This window comes from Lissotriton helveticus, chromosome 1_1 (genome assembly GCF_964261635.1).
Source record: "Lissotriton helveticus chromosome 1_1, aLisHel1.1, whole genome shotgun sequence".
Taxonomy (NCBI): domain Eukaryota; kingdom Metazoa; phylum Chordata; class Amphibia; order Caudata; family Salamandridae; genus Lissotriton; species Lissotriton helveticus.
Genome location: NC_136057.1, coordinates 164,503,593 through 164,523,136, shown reverse-complemented (window position 1 = coordinate 164,523,136; position 19,544 = coordinate 164,503,593).

Sequence of the window (19,544 nt, the reverse complement as noted above, 5' to 3'; positions counted from 1 at the left end):
TGAGAACATACATTTTCCTTCATCACTGCAGGACATCTCAACAAACACCCCTCAGTGTAACATCAGTGATCCATTATAATTTGACATTTATTTGAGAATAATATGGTCAGTGGTGTGAAACCAAGTGATGGGCCCCCATGAAGTATGTGGAAAGGGCCCCCTTTGTCTCCAGCATCTAACAGATATTCATTTACTTTGAGCTAAATGGGACCTTCTGAAAGGTTAGGAAGCCCCTGGAAGGTGGGGCCCACCCTGCGCTGCAGGGGCTGCAGAAGCTTGCTTTATGCCCCTGAACAAGCTATTCATCAACTTAGTGCACACCTTTGGATAAATGTAATTTACACCTTTTACTAAACTATGGCCAGAATCTGATTGTCTCCATTGAATGTGGCTCATCCCAATGTGCAGCGCTAATACATTTTCAAATGTGCCTCTTTTTGCACATTTCAGACCTAAGTCCTAAAATGTAATATTCCACATTGTCTCAGACTCATGAAAGCTTTAAAGAAGTGAAAACATATAGAGTCAGGTTTATCAAACTTTCACGCAATGCAGCAAGACAATTACTGCACTGCGTGAAAGGGGAGGGATGGATATGCACCATATTTACCAATATATAGCACATCCCTGCTCTCTGCCTGTGCTGCTGCACAATCTGATGCCTAGTGCCAAAGGAGGCACACTTGCGTCATGATGCACGGGTGCATGCATTGCAGGCAGGATATTTTTGTATAGAAAGGGGGACCTCCCTGCATGAAAACAATACTTAGAAGCATTTTCCTCTTTCTAAGTGTGCTGCAGAATGCCCAGAGAGCACGATTTCTCCAAAATTCAACATTGCTGATTTTTCATCAGAGAGACAAGACCTGGCTAAGCAAACCTTGAGGATGGTTCAGGTCCTTATTATCCCACCCTGCATCTGCTCATTACTTCCTTAATCCTGCCATCTGGCTGGGTTCAAAGAGTAGGGGTGTGAAGGAGTCTGGTTTCTCCTGCCTGTCTACTCCTTCTATTGAAAGTTATTGTCTACAACCCCTCCCCCTGCTCTGCCATTCCTTTGCAGCAGAACCCTGCCCTCTCAGCAGGGCTCTGTAACTCCAGGGGCTTCCTATCACCTCATCAAAGCAGCCTGGCTAATCCACTTAACTCTGACCAATCAGGACAGACCACTGGAAGGCTGAATTTCGGCTTACAGAAAGTTCTGCACATTTTAGGATAAATTCAACAATAGCATATTGTTGGATTTCTCAATACCATTCTAGGAAGTCTTTAAATTATATTTGTATGACCTCCTTGACATTAGTTATTATTTAATAACTTCTTGCCATGTTAACCTATGCGACTGGGGAACTGCAATGTGGAAAATGAACTGGGCAATTTCTTCAACATCAGAGATTATGAAACATCTTTTATAAGGTCTCTGCTTATATCTACAAGACCCCACACCCCAAGGATATTTAGGGGATACTTTCGGGGTTCTGAATATGTAATAATGTTGCAGATCCTCACTCCACAGTGCTCCTAGCACAAACGTCAATTTTGGGAACCACTTCAGTACAATGTGGGGAGTGAAATGTGCAATTTCACTAAACCCCCAGGGTATATAAAAAAACATTTTATTATGACCCTCCTTATACTTTCCCCCCCCCGCACCCCTGGTACACTTAGGAAAGACCCTGGGGTACCTAATATGCCAAAACATTGTAGTGTAATAATTTTTAAGGGCCCCAAACACCAAAGTCGAGTTTGGGCACAATTTGCATTTTAAAAGCAGTCCTGCAACACTGAGCTGCTTTTAAACTGACCTCAGGCTTCAGCAGTCCACACATGCAAGTGCAGAATAGGCTGCTGGCCTCTAAACTGCTATACCCTATCATATACTAGGAACTTAAAGGTAGTTTCAATCCCCCCACTTTGTGTACTAGGGTCTTATAGGGAAGGTCATGCCAACCGTAGGGGTACCCTAACCCATAGTGTACTCTTGTGTATGTAGGTGTTCTCATTGTATTCTTTGCTTTGATTTCAAAGTATTTTATTATATTTTACAGACAGATACATTCGCTTTACCGTTACGGGGTTTCAGACACGTTTGGTTGGTGTTGCCATGGTTACAGGTAGATACATGTTTGGCTGCACCCCTTTACAATGTCTTGCAAGGAGATTAAGGGCAAATGGAAAAGAAAAGAAAGAGAATAGAAAAGAAAGGGAGGAGATAGTTTACAAGAAGAGTACTTTTGCAATGGGCCGAGTCTGGGATTGTAGCGCTTTGTTTTGTGGGCAGCAGTCCCCCTAAGAGTCTTTTTTAGCATAGCACTGGTCCTGTGCCTGGTTGGGCAGATCCCAGGGACAATCAGTCAGTTACCACTAGTACCAGCCAGCCAACCAAATAAAATGGGATGCCCAGGCACAACGATAGCTTTGCAACAACCAACGTTGATATATAAAGTACCAACAAAAGCAAAAATCTTTCACCATGAAAGCAGACTACAGTACCTCTGTAAGGCATGTGCTAGCCATCCTGGGGCAGTTAGTGCCGTGGGGCAGTATCCTATGTGGGAGCTGTCATGTACCAAGAGTGTCAAGGGTCAAAGTACTACTGCCTTCCTATTGGATAGCACAATCAATCCTTTAGCAGATTTTACTCTTTGGGGCAGCGAGAGTGAGAACATGACTTGTTCCTGGAGGAGGAGGGGTAGAGCAACTCACATCCAGCAGGACTGGGGCCTCATTGGCACAAAATTGGCTTAGGGCAGTGCTACAAGTCTTTTTGCTATGCTGTGCTACACCAATTTAATAGGCTGGAATCCACCTTTTTTACAAGATATGGTGCATACCTGTCCTTTTAATCAGTGCCAACACACAATGTGGTGCCTAGTGCTAATGCAGGCACTATTTCACCATGGTGCAAGGGTGTCTGCAATGTTGGCAGGATTGCTTGTGTGCAGGAAGGGGCATTTTCCTGCACATAAACATTCCTGAGAGGCATTTTCCTCTTTCCACAATGAAAAGGGGAAAACATGAGGAGAAATGAAAATATTTTTCACTGTTACGCCTGCTCTGGAGAGGCAAAAGGTTGCCCCAGCATCACATGATTTTGTACATCTGGGGCTGCCTCAAAATCCATGGGTGTTGAGCGGAAGCACCCGCTGCAATGCCCATGGAACGCCTCCGTAACGCAGAGTAAGGCAAGGCACTGACTTGCACTGCCTTATTCCATATCTACCAGCTAATGCAAAGCCACAAAGGGTGGATTTGCGTCATCTCATAGATATGATTTAATTTAATTTAATTTAATTGCGGGTTTATATAGCGCTAGGAATCGACTCCCGGAGGAGTATCTCCACGCTTCGACCGCTGGGGAACCCGTCCTGGCTCACCCTGAGAGATGGTCCCAGATGGGTATCTCTAAGGTGCGACCAAGCATCCCCGGCGATCTGGGGGGGCCGTTGTGAAGATGAGGCAAGCTGATGCCCAGAGTTGCCGCGTGTGGTCTCTGACTAGAGTAGGCACCGAGGCGAGAATTATCGAGTCCGCTGACCCTGGTTCACGACCCTGCCGCGTCGGGAATCGAACCCTGGTCCCAGGCCGTTCTCTGCTTACGGGTCTGCCGCCTCTGACCAGTGAGCCACACTCCTGCACATTGAGAGGCTTGTGCCACCAGAGCATCAAAAAAAGTGAGACTCTGGCGGTGCAGGCCTCTTGTAAATAAGCCCTCCAATATATAACTCCTGGGGTGTTTCATGATGCTGCTATCGCATAGCGCCAGTACAAAAGGAGACTGTGAACCTCTTTCTGGCATCTTGAGAGGAAACATTAACTTAAAATATTTCTGAGTTAGTGCATGTTTTGATGACAGAACGGTAATTGCATCTTTATATTTCCAAACCCTGCTCTCAACAAAACATGGATTAACTCTGAGATTGTTCAAGTTAATATGTGTGCTCAAGACGCCAAACAAAAGGGTACAGACCCCTTCTTCACTGGCATCATGATTCAGCGTCAGATGACAAAGGTACTTGTTCTTTTGTAGCCAATGATGCAGATTAAAAGGTACATACAGTGGGGTATATTATCAAGGGGTTTATCTCCGCTTTTTTGGCTTTAAAAGCCAAGAAAGCGGAGATAAAATTATCTCCCTATTACCAAGCTGTCGCTAACACCAGTTGGTGACAGCTAATAGGAGATAGCGACCATCTTGGGCCCCGCTTTGCATGTCAGTGATATTTATCACTAATGACATGCAAAGTGGGCGTGCCAAGATGTTAGCGACTGGAAACAGTCGCTAACATCGCTATCTCCTATTACCAACTTTTGGAGATATTCGCGCTAAGCGCGAATATCTCCAAAAGCTAACACCTGCCCTGAGCAGTTCTTCACCATGTTATCCAATGGGAGGTGGATAACATGGCTAAGAGCATTTGCTCGATAATGCATGAATATCGCTGACTTTTCAGCGATATTCATGCATTGCGGCCGTTTTTTATCGCATTTGCGATAAACCTTGCTAATAGCAAGGTTTATCTGCGATAAAAATCGCCGATGTGCGGCGATAATTGTTGTCTCTAAACAAGTTAGAGACAAAAATTATCGCTAGTTGTTGGTAATATACCCCAAGATTAGTTCAATATAGAGTGAAAAAAGTAAAGCAGATGTGTCACACCTTCTGGAGAGCGATTCGGCCACACCCATTTTGATGGCTTCCTTGTGCTCTGATTTTTCATAGCCTGGGTCTATGGCCTGTGTAATCCTATCAAACTCTGTTGAAAAACAAGGGTCTCTCATCTTCTGTGATGGTTATTCTCAAACAAAAGATTCAGGAGTGAGCAAGGGATAAAGTTGAAGGGGAGCGCAGCATTTTTTATCAACAGCAAAGTTTCGCGAAGTTCACAGTTTTCGCCCTTTACCAATGTTGCAAAGTTTCCGCTTTACATTTGACGGGCTAAAGTTTGTGTCCTCATTTCAAGATAATTGCCTCCAAGTAGCGAGATCATTTCAATACTTATCACACCCAGCTACAGTGAATAATTTATGCAGAGTACTTCTCTTTATGTTTATCATTTACAAAACTTTTCTGTGCACATGGTTTTCTCTGAAAGTTTTCTTTTGTGTTTTTTTTTAATTTTAATTATTCATAATGGTACTAATAGCAGAAAAAGCACACTAACAGCTATATCCTGAGTGATGTATACCATCTCATTAAAAAGCCACCCAGCAAAATACTGTTTGCAGATTAAAAAAGGCTGATTTTTGCAACACATTAAAACTTTGTGGAGGAGATTCTCAAACTTTTTGTGCTGGGTTAGCATCACAAAAGTGTCTCTAGCCACCACAAAGATTTTTCCCGATTCACTTTCCACTGCTAAACTTCATTTGTCCTGGAAAGTACCCAAAAAGTAAAGTGAAGCAGCACGAAATGCTGCTTTGCATTACTTTGGGTCAAGAAGGCGTTACATGGGTGGTACATGCCCTATAACTTACAGGTAATCTTCATTACTCCGGGTCCCGTTCTTCTTGTCCGATTCATTACTCGTGGAGATAACTATCTCCCTGACAGTAAAAAAAGAACAGAGGAATGCTGGGACCTTTACCCCACCCCCTCCCATTGGGAGTGCGTAATCAGTACTTAGCTGCATTTCGCCTGAACTACCAAGCCACCAACAGGAAGGCGGGCCGTCCGGTGGAGAGGGTCGTAATGAATGGAACGAGGACAATAGAAATAGGGCATTACCCCGAGGTCCCTCTAATTTTAGTTCCATTCGGTATACACCTGTTACAACGCATTTTTTACTCCGCACTACCATTACAATGCGACTTTTACTCCGCATACCATTACAACGCATTGCGCTGGGGGGCGCTGTAGGATAGGGAATAAGTTTAATTTTCTATCCAACACCTTCCCTAGTGTCCACGGGGACTGGTGTTGGAATAGAAAATTATACTTACCACTATCCAGCGCCCCAAGGCGCTATGCGTTGTAACGGTATGCGGAGTAAAAGTCGCGTTGTAATGGTATGCGGAGTAATAGTATGCGTTATAACGTCATACATCCGTTCCATTCATTACTCGTGGAGAATACCAATGCCTGGAAACTGGCCTTCCGAACCCTCAAAGGCCGGCCAGGAAACCACACCAAAAGCAGCATCCCAAGGGAAGCAAACTGGAGAACCGCAGAAAAAAACAGACAGGAGCACAGATCCTGCTATGCCCCCAATCAAACAAAAGGCCCCCCAGAACAAGGAGGAGAGTACCCGGGAAAACAAAAAACAGCAAGCCCCTGCCCAGCGCCGACACCCAGAGGACAGCCAACCCACACGGGGAACCCCCTGAACAAACAACAGAGGAGGAGCATCCACTAAGGAAGCACCAGAGACCGCCAACCATTGAACGACAGTGGGGAGGCCACAGATGGAAGAAGACCCTAAGAGGCCAGACTCCCCTGCCAGCCAGGGACAGACTAACAGGGACAAAACCAAGGCCCTGAATAACCAGGACCACAGAAAGGAGAAGCAACCAGGCAGCCCAGAGACAGCCAACCATACAAAAAAATTACAAGGAGGGCACCCAGGCCCCAATGTCCCCAACCGCCAATAAAACCACAGTGCGGATGGAAGCCATCCCAGAAACCCCCCACGAAGTTGACAAGGCAGGGACAAACAAAAATGAGGCCTGAAAGGAGCCACACCACCAGGACCCTAAGCCCAAAGGCCAAACCCTAGAAGGGAACAACCAAATCACCAGAACAACGGGAACAAGGAGGACAGGAACTGACTCAGCACCAGGGCATCCATAGAGCCAGAAGGCCACCACGCCCAGCCCTAGAGACAGGGCAGCAGAACCAACATAGAGCGAGCCAAATCAGACCACAGAAGGTACGCCCGACAATTCTGAAAAGGCATAAAACTGACCACAGAAGAGAGCCGGGGGTAACAGGGGAAGACCCAACAGCCCACACCCCAACAAGAAACAAAGGGCACCAAGGCCAACAACAGGACAAACCCCAACACCACCAGTGAAAACCACAGTAGACAAGCCCAAATAAAGAAGAGAGGGACCGCCAACCCGGTCAAGGCCCACACCCAGAGGACCAACCAATGGCAGGACAACACAGACCAAACCAGGGAGGGAGGGTGCACCCACCATAGAGCAAGTCCCCAGCAACCACTCTGACCCACCCAACAGAGAGCACAGAGGACACCAATGTCACCGAAAACCCCCACAGGAGGACCAGGCCCCCAAGGCAAGAACATCCAGCACCAACCACCAGCGCTGACACAGGACGACCACCCAATCAGTGAGAATTTTGTTTGTTAGCTGGCGGGGTTGATGAAACCTGTAGATGTGGCCTCTGGGAATGTCTGTGATCCGGCATGGATCTCTCCATTGGGGAACAGCCATTACAACACGGTTTTTACCATGCGTTACCATTACATAACATGCGTTGCAACGCATGCGATGTTACAATGCGTGGTAAAAACCACGCATACCATTACATAACATGCGCTTTTACAACGCATGCGGTGTAATGTGTAATGGCGGCGGCTATCCAAGTCGTTGTGAAGAAACTGAGGCTGTTTTCTCACAACAACGTGCACCAAGGAGGAAGCAGGAACCAGGAGCAGAGACGGCGACGCTGGAGAGGAGATAGGTAAGGGGGATTGAGCTTGAGGTGGGGTTACTTTTGTAGGGTTTAGGGTAGTGTAAAAGTAGTGATGTAAAGTTTGTGTTGTGTGTTTTTTTATAACGTTTTAGTGTTTTTTTGTAGTGTTTGTTTAGTGTAGTGCATTAGGGTTTAGGGTAGTGTAGCAGTGTTTATGTAGTGTAGTGTTTTAGGGTTAAGGGTAGTGTTGTAGTGTTTGCGTAGTGTAGTATTTTAGGGGTTAGTGTAGTGTAGTGATTTTGGGTTTAGGGTAGTGTAGTAGTGTTTGTGTAGTGTAGTGTTTTAGGGTTTAGGGTAGTGTAGCAGTGTTCATGTAGTGTAGTGTTTTAGGCTTTAGGGTAGTGTTGTAGTGTTTCAGTAGTGTAGTATTTTAGGGGTTAGTGTAGTGTAGTGTTTTTGGGTTTAGGATAGTGTAGTAGTGTTTGTGTAGTGTAGTGTTTTAGGGTTTAGGGTAGTGTAGTAGTGTTTGTGTAGGGAGGTGTTTTAGGGTTTAGGGTAGTGTTGTAGTGTTTGTGTAGTGTAGTGTTTTAGGGGTTAGGGTAGTGTACTGTTTTAGGGTTTAGGGTAGTGTAGTAGTGTTTAAGTAGTGTAGTGTTAAAGGGTTTAGGGTCTCCATTTTGCTTGGCATTCGTGGGTAAAGCTGTGAATGAGCATTACTACTTGAAATCAAGCCTGAAACTTTCTCAAATAAGACAATTTGTCAGCTATATTCTGTTGTCTGTCTTGGCTTTGTAACGTGTTCTTATTAGCTAAGGTGTCAACTTGGGCTGGGTGTTGACTGTGGGCATGAAAAAAGCTGCTACCAAATTAGATTAGTTCCCTCACTATACACACTTCCATCACACACAAGTACTGAAAAACACTTCACTGTGCCCCTACATAAGTTTGAAAAAGCTGAAGGTGGATTGTTGTGTACTGAAGAATGCCCATAGTAATATTTCCAATGAGTTTACCTTGCTGGTAGGTCATCGGTTCTACCTGCCTGTCTTCTGAGGATGACAGACACAGGGATGAAGAACTTTGTCAATGTTTGCAAATTTGTCATTACTTGCAATATGACTGGAGTGCCCAGGTGCCTCCGACGCAAGGGAGAAGAATATGTGACGTTTTTCCGCATACAAATACCCTGCATACCATCACTCCATGTGAGAAAGCTATTTGAGCAAACAAACCAAAGATTCCACCAATTTCTGGAGAACACTCTAAGGGGCCGATTAGGATGGCGGACGGACTTGCGTCCGTCCGCCATCCCTGAGTTGGAGGGACCGTCCGCATGGGCAGCGGCGGTCCCTCCATAGCAATTAGGATGTGACCGCCACCCTGGCGGTCACATCCTGTATGTTTTACATTGCGGCGGATGCTGCTTGAAGCAGCATCCGCCGCAATGCAAAAAACGAAAGGTGTGCATTTGCATGCACAAAGCGGCAGGCACCACGCGGTGCCTGCCGCTTCGTGCACGCAAGGGCAGGGGGGTACCATAGGTACCCCCCATGTGCACCCCCCACGCAACCTTCACCCAGGGGGCCCGCAACGGCCCCCCAAAGTGACTGTCCGTATGCTTTTCCACGGCGGAAAAGCCGCCGCGGAAAAGCATGACTCACCCTGCATCCTAATATGGCTGGCGGTGTCTGATAGACACCGCCAGCCATGTTATTGCTTTTCCGCCGTGGTCGCCTTCCGACCGCGGCGGAAAAGCGGCGGACGGATTGGGAGACCCACCAGCCATCCTGATTTGGCGGTGGGTCTTTCAGGCCTCCTCGGCGGATTTCCCGCATACTCCGGGCCGGCGGTGGCTTCCGCCGGCCCGGAGTATGCGGGAAATCCGCCATCCTAATGACCCCCTAAGTAAGGAGTAGATAGTGTCCAACGTCTGAATTTCCTGCACAGTAATTATAACAATAATTCCAATTTTTAAATCACGAACATATCACCACCTTAAGGGTTTCAAGGCGCTGGGGGCTGTCGAGGAGATTAAGTGAGCTATTGCCCTGCTCACATGGTGTTGAGCTGTGCTGCCGCCGGCGATCGAACCGTGAGCCCCGCACTCCAGAGTCATATGCTCTGGCCGCAGCGCCACACCTCTCCCACTTTTACAAAGTCAAAGTCAAAATTTTTATTTGTATTGGTACTCGACAGAGGACCACAACTATACAATTTACAAAGGTTAAAAAGGTAAATTACACATTTAATCAATACAATGGTAAAAAAAGATCTTAGAAACTTAAAGAAATTGTAGCAAACAAATTCATTTGGTGGCTGTTTACACAACTGTAATAGTTCACTCACTTTGGTGATTCTGCAAGTGCGATAAATCGGGGCAAGATATCTTGTGCGTGCAATAGATACATTTGTATTAGGACACACGAACAACAGGTGCTCAATGTTTTGATCTCCCCCTTCGCACAGGGGACATAGCAGCAATCCACCTGGCAACCATCTTACTGTGTAGGTTAGTACTGGTAGAATGCCCAGTCTTAACATCGTAATTGACCTCCTTGCACCGTGAGTCAGGGAGAACCCGATGTATGGTTGAATATGCTTGTATTCCAGAGAGTCCACGAAGGGTTTATATGTTGTCAGTTTTTTACAATGTTCGTAGTCTAATTCATAACTTAACTTCGGGGTGAAGCATTTTAGAAAGAGTTTTAGTTGAGCTGGTGTCCAGCTACGTAAGATTTCCGGGCTAATTTCTGCCATTTGGAATATAGTTGTCATATTGTTTGAAAAAGTCTGATTTTTTATTTCACCATCGAAGATTTCTTTTTTCAGTAAGTGTCTTAATGTGCCCTCCTTTGCGTGGAGAAGATTGTAGCTCCACCTAATTACGTTGGCTACCGCTGTGGCGTAAGAACTTGTGATCGAAAATTCCAAACGTAATGCTTGAACTGGTACGGAATCAGAGACCTTCATTATTCTTTTTAAAATTTTCCCCTCTTTACGGTCCATATAGGTCCACTGTTTTATCGGAATGTACTCTGTTGCATATGATAGTACAGGTGGAATTTTTGCTTTATATATTTTTATCAGAGAGGAAAAGTGCCGATTCCCAGTAGAACGATAGAGTCTTAAGAGGGCCTCAGTGTGTACTTCAGATTTCTTCATTAAGTTTTCTATATGCTTTACATTTGAGATGTTCTTTGATAGTATCCTGCCTAGATAAGGATACTCGTTCACTATTTCTATTTTTTCTCCCCCTAGGCTCCAACTGTATTTATTACTAGATTTCTTTCTTGAAAAGACCACGATTTGTGTTTTCTTTAAGTTCGGAATTAAGAAGTTTACTTTCGAGTAATTATAAAGGATGTCCAGAGATTTTTGCAAGCCGAAAGGAATGAGATCAAACATCACTATATCATCAGCATAAAGTAATGCTTGTATACTTTGCTTAGCAATTTTTGGTGATAAACTTGAGCCCTGCTGTAGCTGTTTGGGCAGGTCGCTAAGATATAAAGAAAATAGTAGTGGGGCCAAAAGGCACCCTTGCTTTAGACCATTAGCTGTTTTTATCCTTTTTGTTAGGCCCTTTTCTCCCCCCATTTGTACCTGGCACCAGGTGTTGGTGTGAAGATTCACTATAGTTTGGAGCAATTGTTCTGGAATTCCGAGTTCCCTGAGTTTATGCCATAAAGTTGGTCGATCAACACGGTCGAACGCAGTCGAGTAGTCTATAAACACTGCGTATATTGTCTGAGATTTTCCTGTTACATATTTATCTAATATTGTTTGGATGATAGCAATATTGTCTGTAACTGAATGTTTTGGCCTGAAACCAGCTTGAAACATTGGAATTTTATCCAGTGAGAAGGCCCAATCTTTTAGTCTTTGTAATACTTCCGCTGCAAAGATTTTTCCCGCAGCATCCATTAGTGCAATTTGCCGATAATTTCCAGCAATTGTCTTGCTCCCCTTTTTATGTATTGGGATGATAGTACTCCCCTGCCAAGATTTTGGTATTTGTCCGATTTTGAGGATAAAGTTAAATAGATCAGATAACAACTTACTCCATTCCTTTGGATTTGCTTGATAAATCTTTATAGGAATCTAGTCTGGGACAGAGGCACCTGTTTTTCTTGCTTTTCTGATGTTCCATTCCACTGAGATAGCTGTAACTCTGAAAGTTTGCGAGTCAACTTTACCTTTATTTTTTTCTTGGCTTTTCCCATCAGATATAATTGGGTTTGCTTTGTATAAGTCGGTAAGATAAGTTTCCAACTCCTTTGGAGGAACAGGTATTGGTTGAAGTTTCTTTTTTGTCCCAGTTAATTTGGCTATGAGGGACCAATATTTGCGTTGATTAAAGTCTTTTGCAGCTACTTGAATGTCAATCCAATTACGGTCTTCAATTTCTTTTTTATTTCTTTGCTTCTCTCTCCTGAGTTTATTTTTTAATTTATTGATTTCTTTCTCAGTAGATATAGACGCGTTCAAATATTGTACGCGTACAAGTTTGTTCAATTTTTTCTTCGTAATAGAATTTTGGGTAATTTGTATATTGTTTTTATTGAGATTTTGATTATTCCACCTGTTAACTCCTGAGGAAGCACGGTGTAATTTATCCAATAGAAAATTCTTGAGCTCATTAATTATATATTCAAAATTTTCTATTGGGTCTTCCGAAATTGTTATTGCTAGGAGCTCAGAGTGCTCAATCAATGCCGATATTCTGTCCAGAATTTTAGAGCTCCAAAAAATTCTTCGCTGTTCTCCATTTATCAAGACAGAACTTCTATGAAAAATTAACTGCCTATCAGATGCTGTTTGAGGCCTCCATTCAGTAGTTAGATTCATCAACGCATGGTCACTCTCTTGGCTTAGCTTTACTTGTAGGTGTGTAGCAGTCTCCGATAGATTCATACTGCAGAGGATGTAGTCAATAATGGATAAGCTTCCATTACCCCGTCTGGTGTATGATGCCGGGATATCACCTTCTATATTACCGTTCAAAATTACTCCATTTAGAGTAGGCAATGTTGACAGTAATAGTTTTCCTCTTTTATCAGATTTTAGACCTTTGGGGAATTGTGGGACTGAGAATTCAACAGATTCCTCATTGTATAGTTGAACCCATTTACTAATTTCTGAGTTGGAGATTTTGCCATTTAAGTCGCCTGTTATTATGTATGAAATATGTAATTGATCTTCTACTATCTGCGTAATGGTTTCCATTATCTCCACAAATGTGGTATCTTGATTCTTGCCGGGAGGGGCATATACATTGAAAAGCAAGATTGCCTTTTCAGATGCTGTATTTTGTGTTTTTAAAGAGACCTTTATACATTGCAGGTGGTGTGATTTAGTTTGAATAACTTCCTGGCCCCACAAGTATTCCTCCCTCAATAAAATTGCCAAACCACCTTTTGCGTGGCCCCGATTGGTGGCTGTGGCTGGGATGTCGTAAACATAATAACTTTTCTGGGAAAATGATTCAGTTGCCCAGGTTTCTTGTAGCATCAAGATATCTGGATGGTTACTTATGGCTTCCATCAGTTTGGTCTTAGTTTTGCCCGCCATATTCCATGATGTTATTTTTAGGCCATTGTTAAACAGATTGTCCTTGACATGTAGAAAATGTCTTACTATTTAAATTCTCAGATACCCATGACCAAGACGTTATACATTCACTGAAGTCTTTTCCTTTTGAATCTTGGTGCCATACTGCCCGTTCTCCATTTTCCACTTTTATTTTTAGAATGTCTTTCCCTGAAAGATTAGATCCTGAGGTCGGCGCTCTAGTCACATCATTGTGTCTAAGGCGATTTTTATATTGAGAATTAGAGATTGATAGTATTTGTTCATCGTACCCTGTGGGGATTCTATTTTCCTTTGGATTCATTCTTGCGATAACATCGTATCCATGTTTGTGTAATGTCTCTTTTTCATTGAGTATGATCTCAGGGATAACATATGACCAAAACGATACTATTACTTTTTTATTGTTATCTCGTTGCGGGAAAATTACTAAATCAATTTCATTGCTATTTAGGGATTCCAATGGCTTTATGTGGTGAAGGAGATTGATGACCCTGCTTCTGTTAAGGGGTACCGTATCCGTTGGAAAAAGTTCTTCAAGTTGTAATATTTTAGAATATCGCATTTCTGCTCCATATTGATTTTTTCCTTCGTTGTTTCTTTCACATGTGTCTTGGTGTATTGATTTTTCAAAGAGCTTGTATGGATGGAATTCTTTTACTGCCGGGTCTAATAGTTGTAATTTCTCTTCCTTTTTTTTGTAGCTGGTTTCCATATTCTCAATCGATCTAGATTTTACGGATTCAGCTTCTTGGACTTCTTGTATTTTATTGACAGTTATAGACTTTTGGAATTTCAACTTGCGGTTTTTCTTTTTATGGATACGTCTTAGTGGCCTTTTCCTCTTTTTTTTACCTGCAACGTGATCAGTTTCTATCTTTTTGTTAGATTTTTCACCTTTTTCACTTTCTAGTGTATCATTGAGGCTGACTTCTTGAATATTTTCAACCAATCATCATTATTTAGTGTATTTGATTTGATTGCTTTTGTGAAAATTGGATATTGCCTTTCACTCAGGGGCTTTTCCGTAAAGAGTTTTTTTAAAGAGAATGTTGGTGTTTCATGTTGACTTTCTAACTTTCCCTTTTTTCGTTTTGGTACATTTGATGTCTGAGTACCACAGTCGTATTTTTGTATCTCCTTTTCAATGTTGTAATTACTCGTATTATTCTTTTGTTGTTCATTATTGTTGGTTTTCGAATGTTTTTTTTCCATTTCAGGGATTTTTCTTTTCTTCTTTTCCTCCACTAGATGCCTAAGGATTCCAATTTGGACGTCCAAGGTTTGGTCCGAGTTTTCTAATATATTTCCCAAAAAGGAAAGGACCGACTCTAGTATATCATGTAACGAGAAAAGGGCTTTTGACATTGGTGTAACAATGTTCGCTGAATAGTTGGTTTTTATATTGAAAGGGTCTACAGATGATTCAAGTGAAAAAGGTTGTGCTGGGTTTTGTAACTGAAGAGGACTATTAGTTATTTTAGGCTCTGATAGATTTTCTGATATCTTTGATTTATTTGCCCAAAGTTCTTCTAGTTGACATATATTTTCAAAGCTTTTATTAGGTGTAGAGGATATTAATTGAATCTCCTCATGATCCTGGGATTGTAATTTGTTAGAGGAGTTAATAGATTTTTGTTTATTATCAGAAACCAAATTACTCAGATGTAAATTTAGATTTGGTCCAGATGCAATTTCAGAACATACTTCTGACCCTGTGGGTATAACAGAGTTGTTTGTCACTTCTGTCTCCATTTTTTTGTCAATTTCGTCCTTAGATGTAAGGGCAGAGAAATATTCATTGATTGCCGGGGTCCGCATTATGCGACCTTGTTTTACTGATTTGTCTTTAGTTTTCCGTACGGCATCCTCTGTGCCCATACGTTTCATGAAGATAGTCCGTGATCGTAATTTTTTAAGCCCCATTTCCTTTAGCTCAAAATCTAGTATTACTATCAAACCTCAATTCCCTCGTACTTAGGGAACAGAAATGTGCTAAGTATATGAGTACAGTTACAATGTAGCCTTACTTATCAGGAACAGATGTTGGTGGGGTGGCCCGCCCCGTCCTGGTACGTCCTCGGACGGCCACAGACGGCCCGCCCTTTGCCCGGGCTTAGCTCCGCGCTTGGTCCCGTGCGCGTCCCGCGTCGCAGGGGACTATATGTTATTTTATACGTATCACCGATGGGCGTGTCCGTGGGCGTGTCGCCTGGGGGAAGTGGAACCAGCTGATCCAGGCAGGGGTTGCTGGTCCTCGCAGTCCCCCGGGCTAGATGTAATTTTCCGCCCTGGCCTCGACCCTGTGGACTCAAGCTGGGAGCGTGGAACAGAGCGTGCCGACTGCAGCTCTCGCTCACACCAGCGAGTCCTCGGGGAGGCGGCAGCACGGAACGCGGAGAGTTGATCGTTCCTCTCTGACAGCGCAGAGAGCAGGCAGCAAAGAGTTGTTGGCTCGCAGAGCACAGTCAGGGAACAGCAAGTTCCTATGGAGAAAGAAATTGAGCTAGTGGGTTCTACTGAACAATTAGAGTTTGTTCCAGAAACCAGAGGATTTTCAGTTTCCTCCAAATTCTAAATGAGGCTTAATATCTACTTTTGTGTTATTAACTGTTAGTGCCAAATGCTGCTATGGAACACTTCTGCGAATGAGCTTTGAATGATTCTGGATTAATAATTAGCCCAGGAGAGGATTCTGAACGAACTATTGATCAAGTATCTTGCTAGGACAAAAACACAGTTTTAGTAGGAAAACGTGGGCTCATCCCTGGTAGGGGTGAAGTACACAGCAGGTTTTTTCCCAAAAGAACTGCATGTTAAGAATTTAAGCTGAAGGAAACAAATATTCACATAAAAAAAAATCAAAACGATTCCAAAAATTATTGAGTAAAAAAGGAAAGCTATGATAGCGTAAAAAAGACAAAAATTGCGAATGGGACTAGAAGATCTAATTTGCAAAATGTCAAAAAACAACTATTGGCTCTAAAGGGTGTAAAAGTCAATGTTAGTCTCGGTGTATTACCAATTGTGACCATTGGAGCCACTGTTGCACAAAAATGCAAAGTTGTGAACATTGTGCTTTTTCACATTGGCCGGCAGACCAGACCAGGAGCAGTCAACTACCTTCAAGGTAGATAGACTCAAAGTCCTTCAATCTAATCTATCCAGAGCTCACAGGAGATCCCAGCCACAGATGCAAGGAAGAGACAGTCTTTCCACCCCTGCTTCTTATGTAACCATCAGATACGAGGTGCTGTTCTCCAGGTCACTACTAAAGCTTCCAGACAGCTGTAGTGGGAGGGGAAGAGGGGCTTCCAGGATATCAGTCCTCATTCAGTTGCTCCAGAGAGGAAACTGCCTTTACATCAAGGCTGAAACCAAGCTGTGCCTTAACAATGCAGTCCAAACCACAAATACATCTTTATAATGCCCCCCTTTACTACGCAAGTCATTACAATGACTTTCCTTAGGGTAAGAGTTGTTGAACTTACATTGTATTTTAAGTTCAACACTTTCCTTACTGTTGCACAGACTGGAGTTTAAATAGTAAATTATACTATTCCAAAGTCCAGTGCTTCCCTAAGGCAAGTTGTAGTAACAACCTGAGTGGTAAAGAAATGGGTTGAAAAGATGTATTTGTGGTTTGGACTGCGTGGTTAAGGTAGGCGTGGTAAATGCCTGCCTGGTTTCGACATACAACTGCTCTAGAGGGTTGAGTTTAGTTCCTAATGGAAATCTCATTCTCTGACTTCTCCATCCATGAAGGTACAAAAGTCCATCTAGTCTGACTCTCTGAGAGCGCGTCCACTCTGGATACAAGTGGGCAGCAAGTTCCATCTCAATTTTTCCTAAAGGCAGACACATATTCAGCAGACATCCTCTCCATCATGTTGAATTCCAAGGGATTGAGGGTTGGAAAGTAGTTTTATGTACACATTGCAAATAAATCCCACAGACCCACCTGCCCACATTTACAGCAGTTTCTGTGTGCTTTGCAGTAAACCACCCAAGAGTAGCTAGTTCTGGGCCCTTCCAAGATGGGAGGATGCAGGTCCCAGGGTTAGGTTCCATAATCTCTGCCAGGTGTGGATTTATGGAGATGAGGATCTGTCAGGAATCAGAAGGAACAGTGAGAATTAACTGGGCGAGGTGAAATTTCCAACATGTGGATGTTATCTTCAATATTTGAAAAATGTCATGACACACAGAATTCTCGAAATAATGCTATTATTCCACCTCTGAAAATCATGCACCATTCACAGTGAAGATTTAGAGCAGGACACAGGAACAATGACCAGAACACAAACAAATGCTCTTTTCTGCTCTACTGCTTTTTTGCCCTTTTTTTGTGCCAGATGCATTTTGGCATTCAAAATGGGTGTGATGGTGCACTTTTTGCTAAAATATGGCGCCAAATGCGGGTTTTGTATGTTGCATAATGAAGTAATTTAACTGCATAATTAATTTTGAGTAACTTTTTCAGAAATTTAATACATTACACAAAAGCAAATAACACAAATTTTCCACATCTCTAGAAATAAGAACACAGAATGCAGTCAGTATATTCCTATTGGATTCCGGAATTTCGAGCCTCATTTCAGATCAGAAATGGTCAGGCATAAAGATTGTAGATGATGAGAACATGGAAACGGCATTAGAGACAGAGTAGATACACTTCCAGGTAACGGGCAGAACTTCTGGGCAACTAGGGTAGAGTTAGTAGATAAGACTATCACAGGCACAGAGGAAGTGCCTGGCAACATCCCTGGTTGTTTCTGCTTTTCAATCTTGAACCACTTTGTCACACAGCTTTGTGCCCAACACTTTTTATTTTCTCACTACCTTGTTGTCGTTAACCTCCGCTCCTTTTGATTCTCAGTACACGAGCTCCTTCCTTGCCACAGAGGATATCTTCTCCTCAAGACTGGGCAAGGCAAGAGGTAAGCTGCCAACACTGTGGTGTGTACTTCAATCTTTGGCTCGGGTCTTTAACGCTGGAGTGGGCCTTTAATGGCTGGTAGAGGCCTCTACGGCAGGCTCTATGGCTATATTATATCTCAAGAAGTTATCACAGTCTTGTCCTGTATTCATTTTGTCAGCATCACCAAGTGGTAGTTCTGTGTCTCTCCGAGGCTGCTGTTGTAACTGGCCGGGTGTGTCCAGCGGCTTTCTCTTCCCCCTTTTTCCCATAGTTCTAAATGAAGGTATTATTATCACTGAGCAACTTCATTGGAATGGATCAAGGACTGGACCGTTGACTATCCTCCCTGCAGGAGTTCATCCTTCAAACAAAACCCTTGATATCCCTGAGCATTTCTGGGAACAGGTTTGCACCAACTATGAGCTGGGGCAGGTTGGAAGGCAAGTTCCTGGTTGAAATCCTCCTCACACTAGCTCTTGCATTGTACATACATTGGAGCAGGGCAGGTCTATCCTGTTCCTTTGTGGGGCCATCTGTAAACTTTCCACTCCCCTTTCCCAATCTGCAGATTTAGTGGCAACATATCACCCTATTGTAAATGTTCCCAGAAACAGGAAGATAAAATCATGTTATATATGCTACAACCTATGTATTTTTATATTTTTGTTTATTTTGTGGTAGGTGGATTGAAAAATGCTCACTAAGGTCGACTGCTAGGCACTGTGCCCAACCCTTCATGTGCAGATGCTTAGAGTGTGGTATGATATTTATTTCCATTGTAAACCCTTCGGGGGCCAGGAATCATGAGAGGCAAAGCTTCCAGTGCATCACAATGTCTGTTCTCTCCCTCAACATTGGTAATAAATACACATGGCATTGTGGGCAGAGCTTGCCAGCACCGATGGCAGACGCCTAAGAGAAGAGCTCCGCGCCATCACCCACGATCCTTGCCAATAATCCTGTAATCAGCGGAGCCTGGGCGTGAGCAGAGGTGCCTCGAGTCCCCCTGCGACTGCCGCTATCGGTGCGGGGAGCTGCGGTGTCGCTGGACTGCCGGGGCGAGGCGTAAGAGCGGACGCGTGCTCTGGCGAACTGGGCCGTGAAGCAGCGGACTAGCATAGATCGCTCCCCGGCGTGCCTGCACTGACGTGCGGCCTGTACTGGGGCCTCGGACCCGGCGGGCCCAGCGGACGGAAATTGCCCCAGAGGGAAGGACACGCCAACATGGGGGCTTGCACTGCCAGAGTGAGCTTGGGGTGCGGGGTGCTGGCTGGGCGCCGAATACCTGGCGTTTGCGCTGTGGAGGCGGCCGGCACTGCGAGTGACGCCTGTGGGCACCGACGCGAGGGGCTGAACCTGCACCTACACTGAAACTCCGACCTGCTGCAGACATTTGGCGTACCTCATCACTAGCCTGCCCAGGACACATGCAGGTTA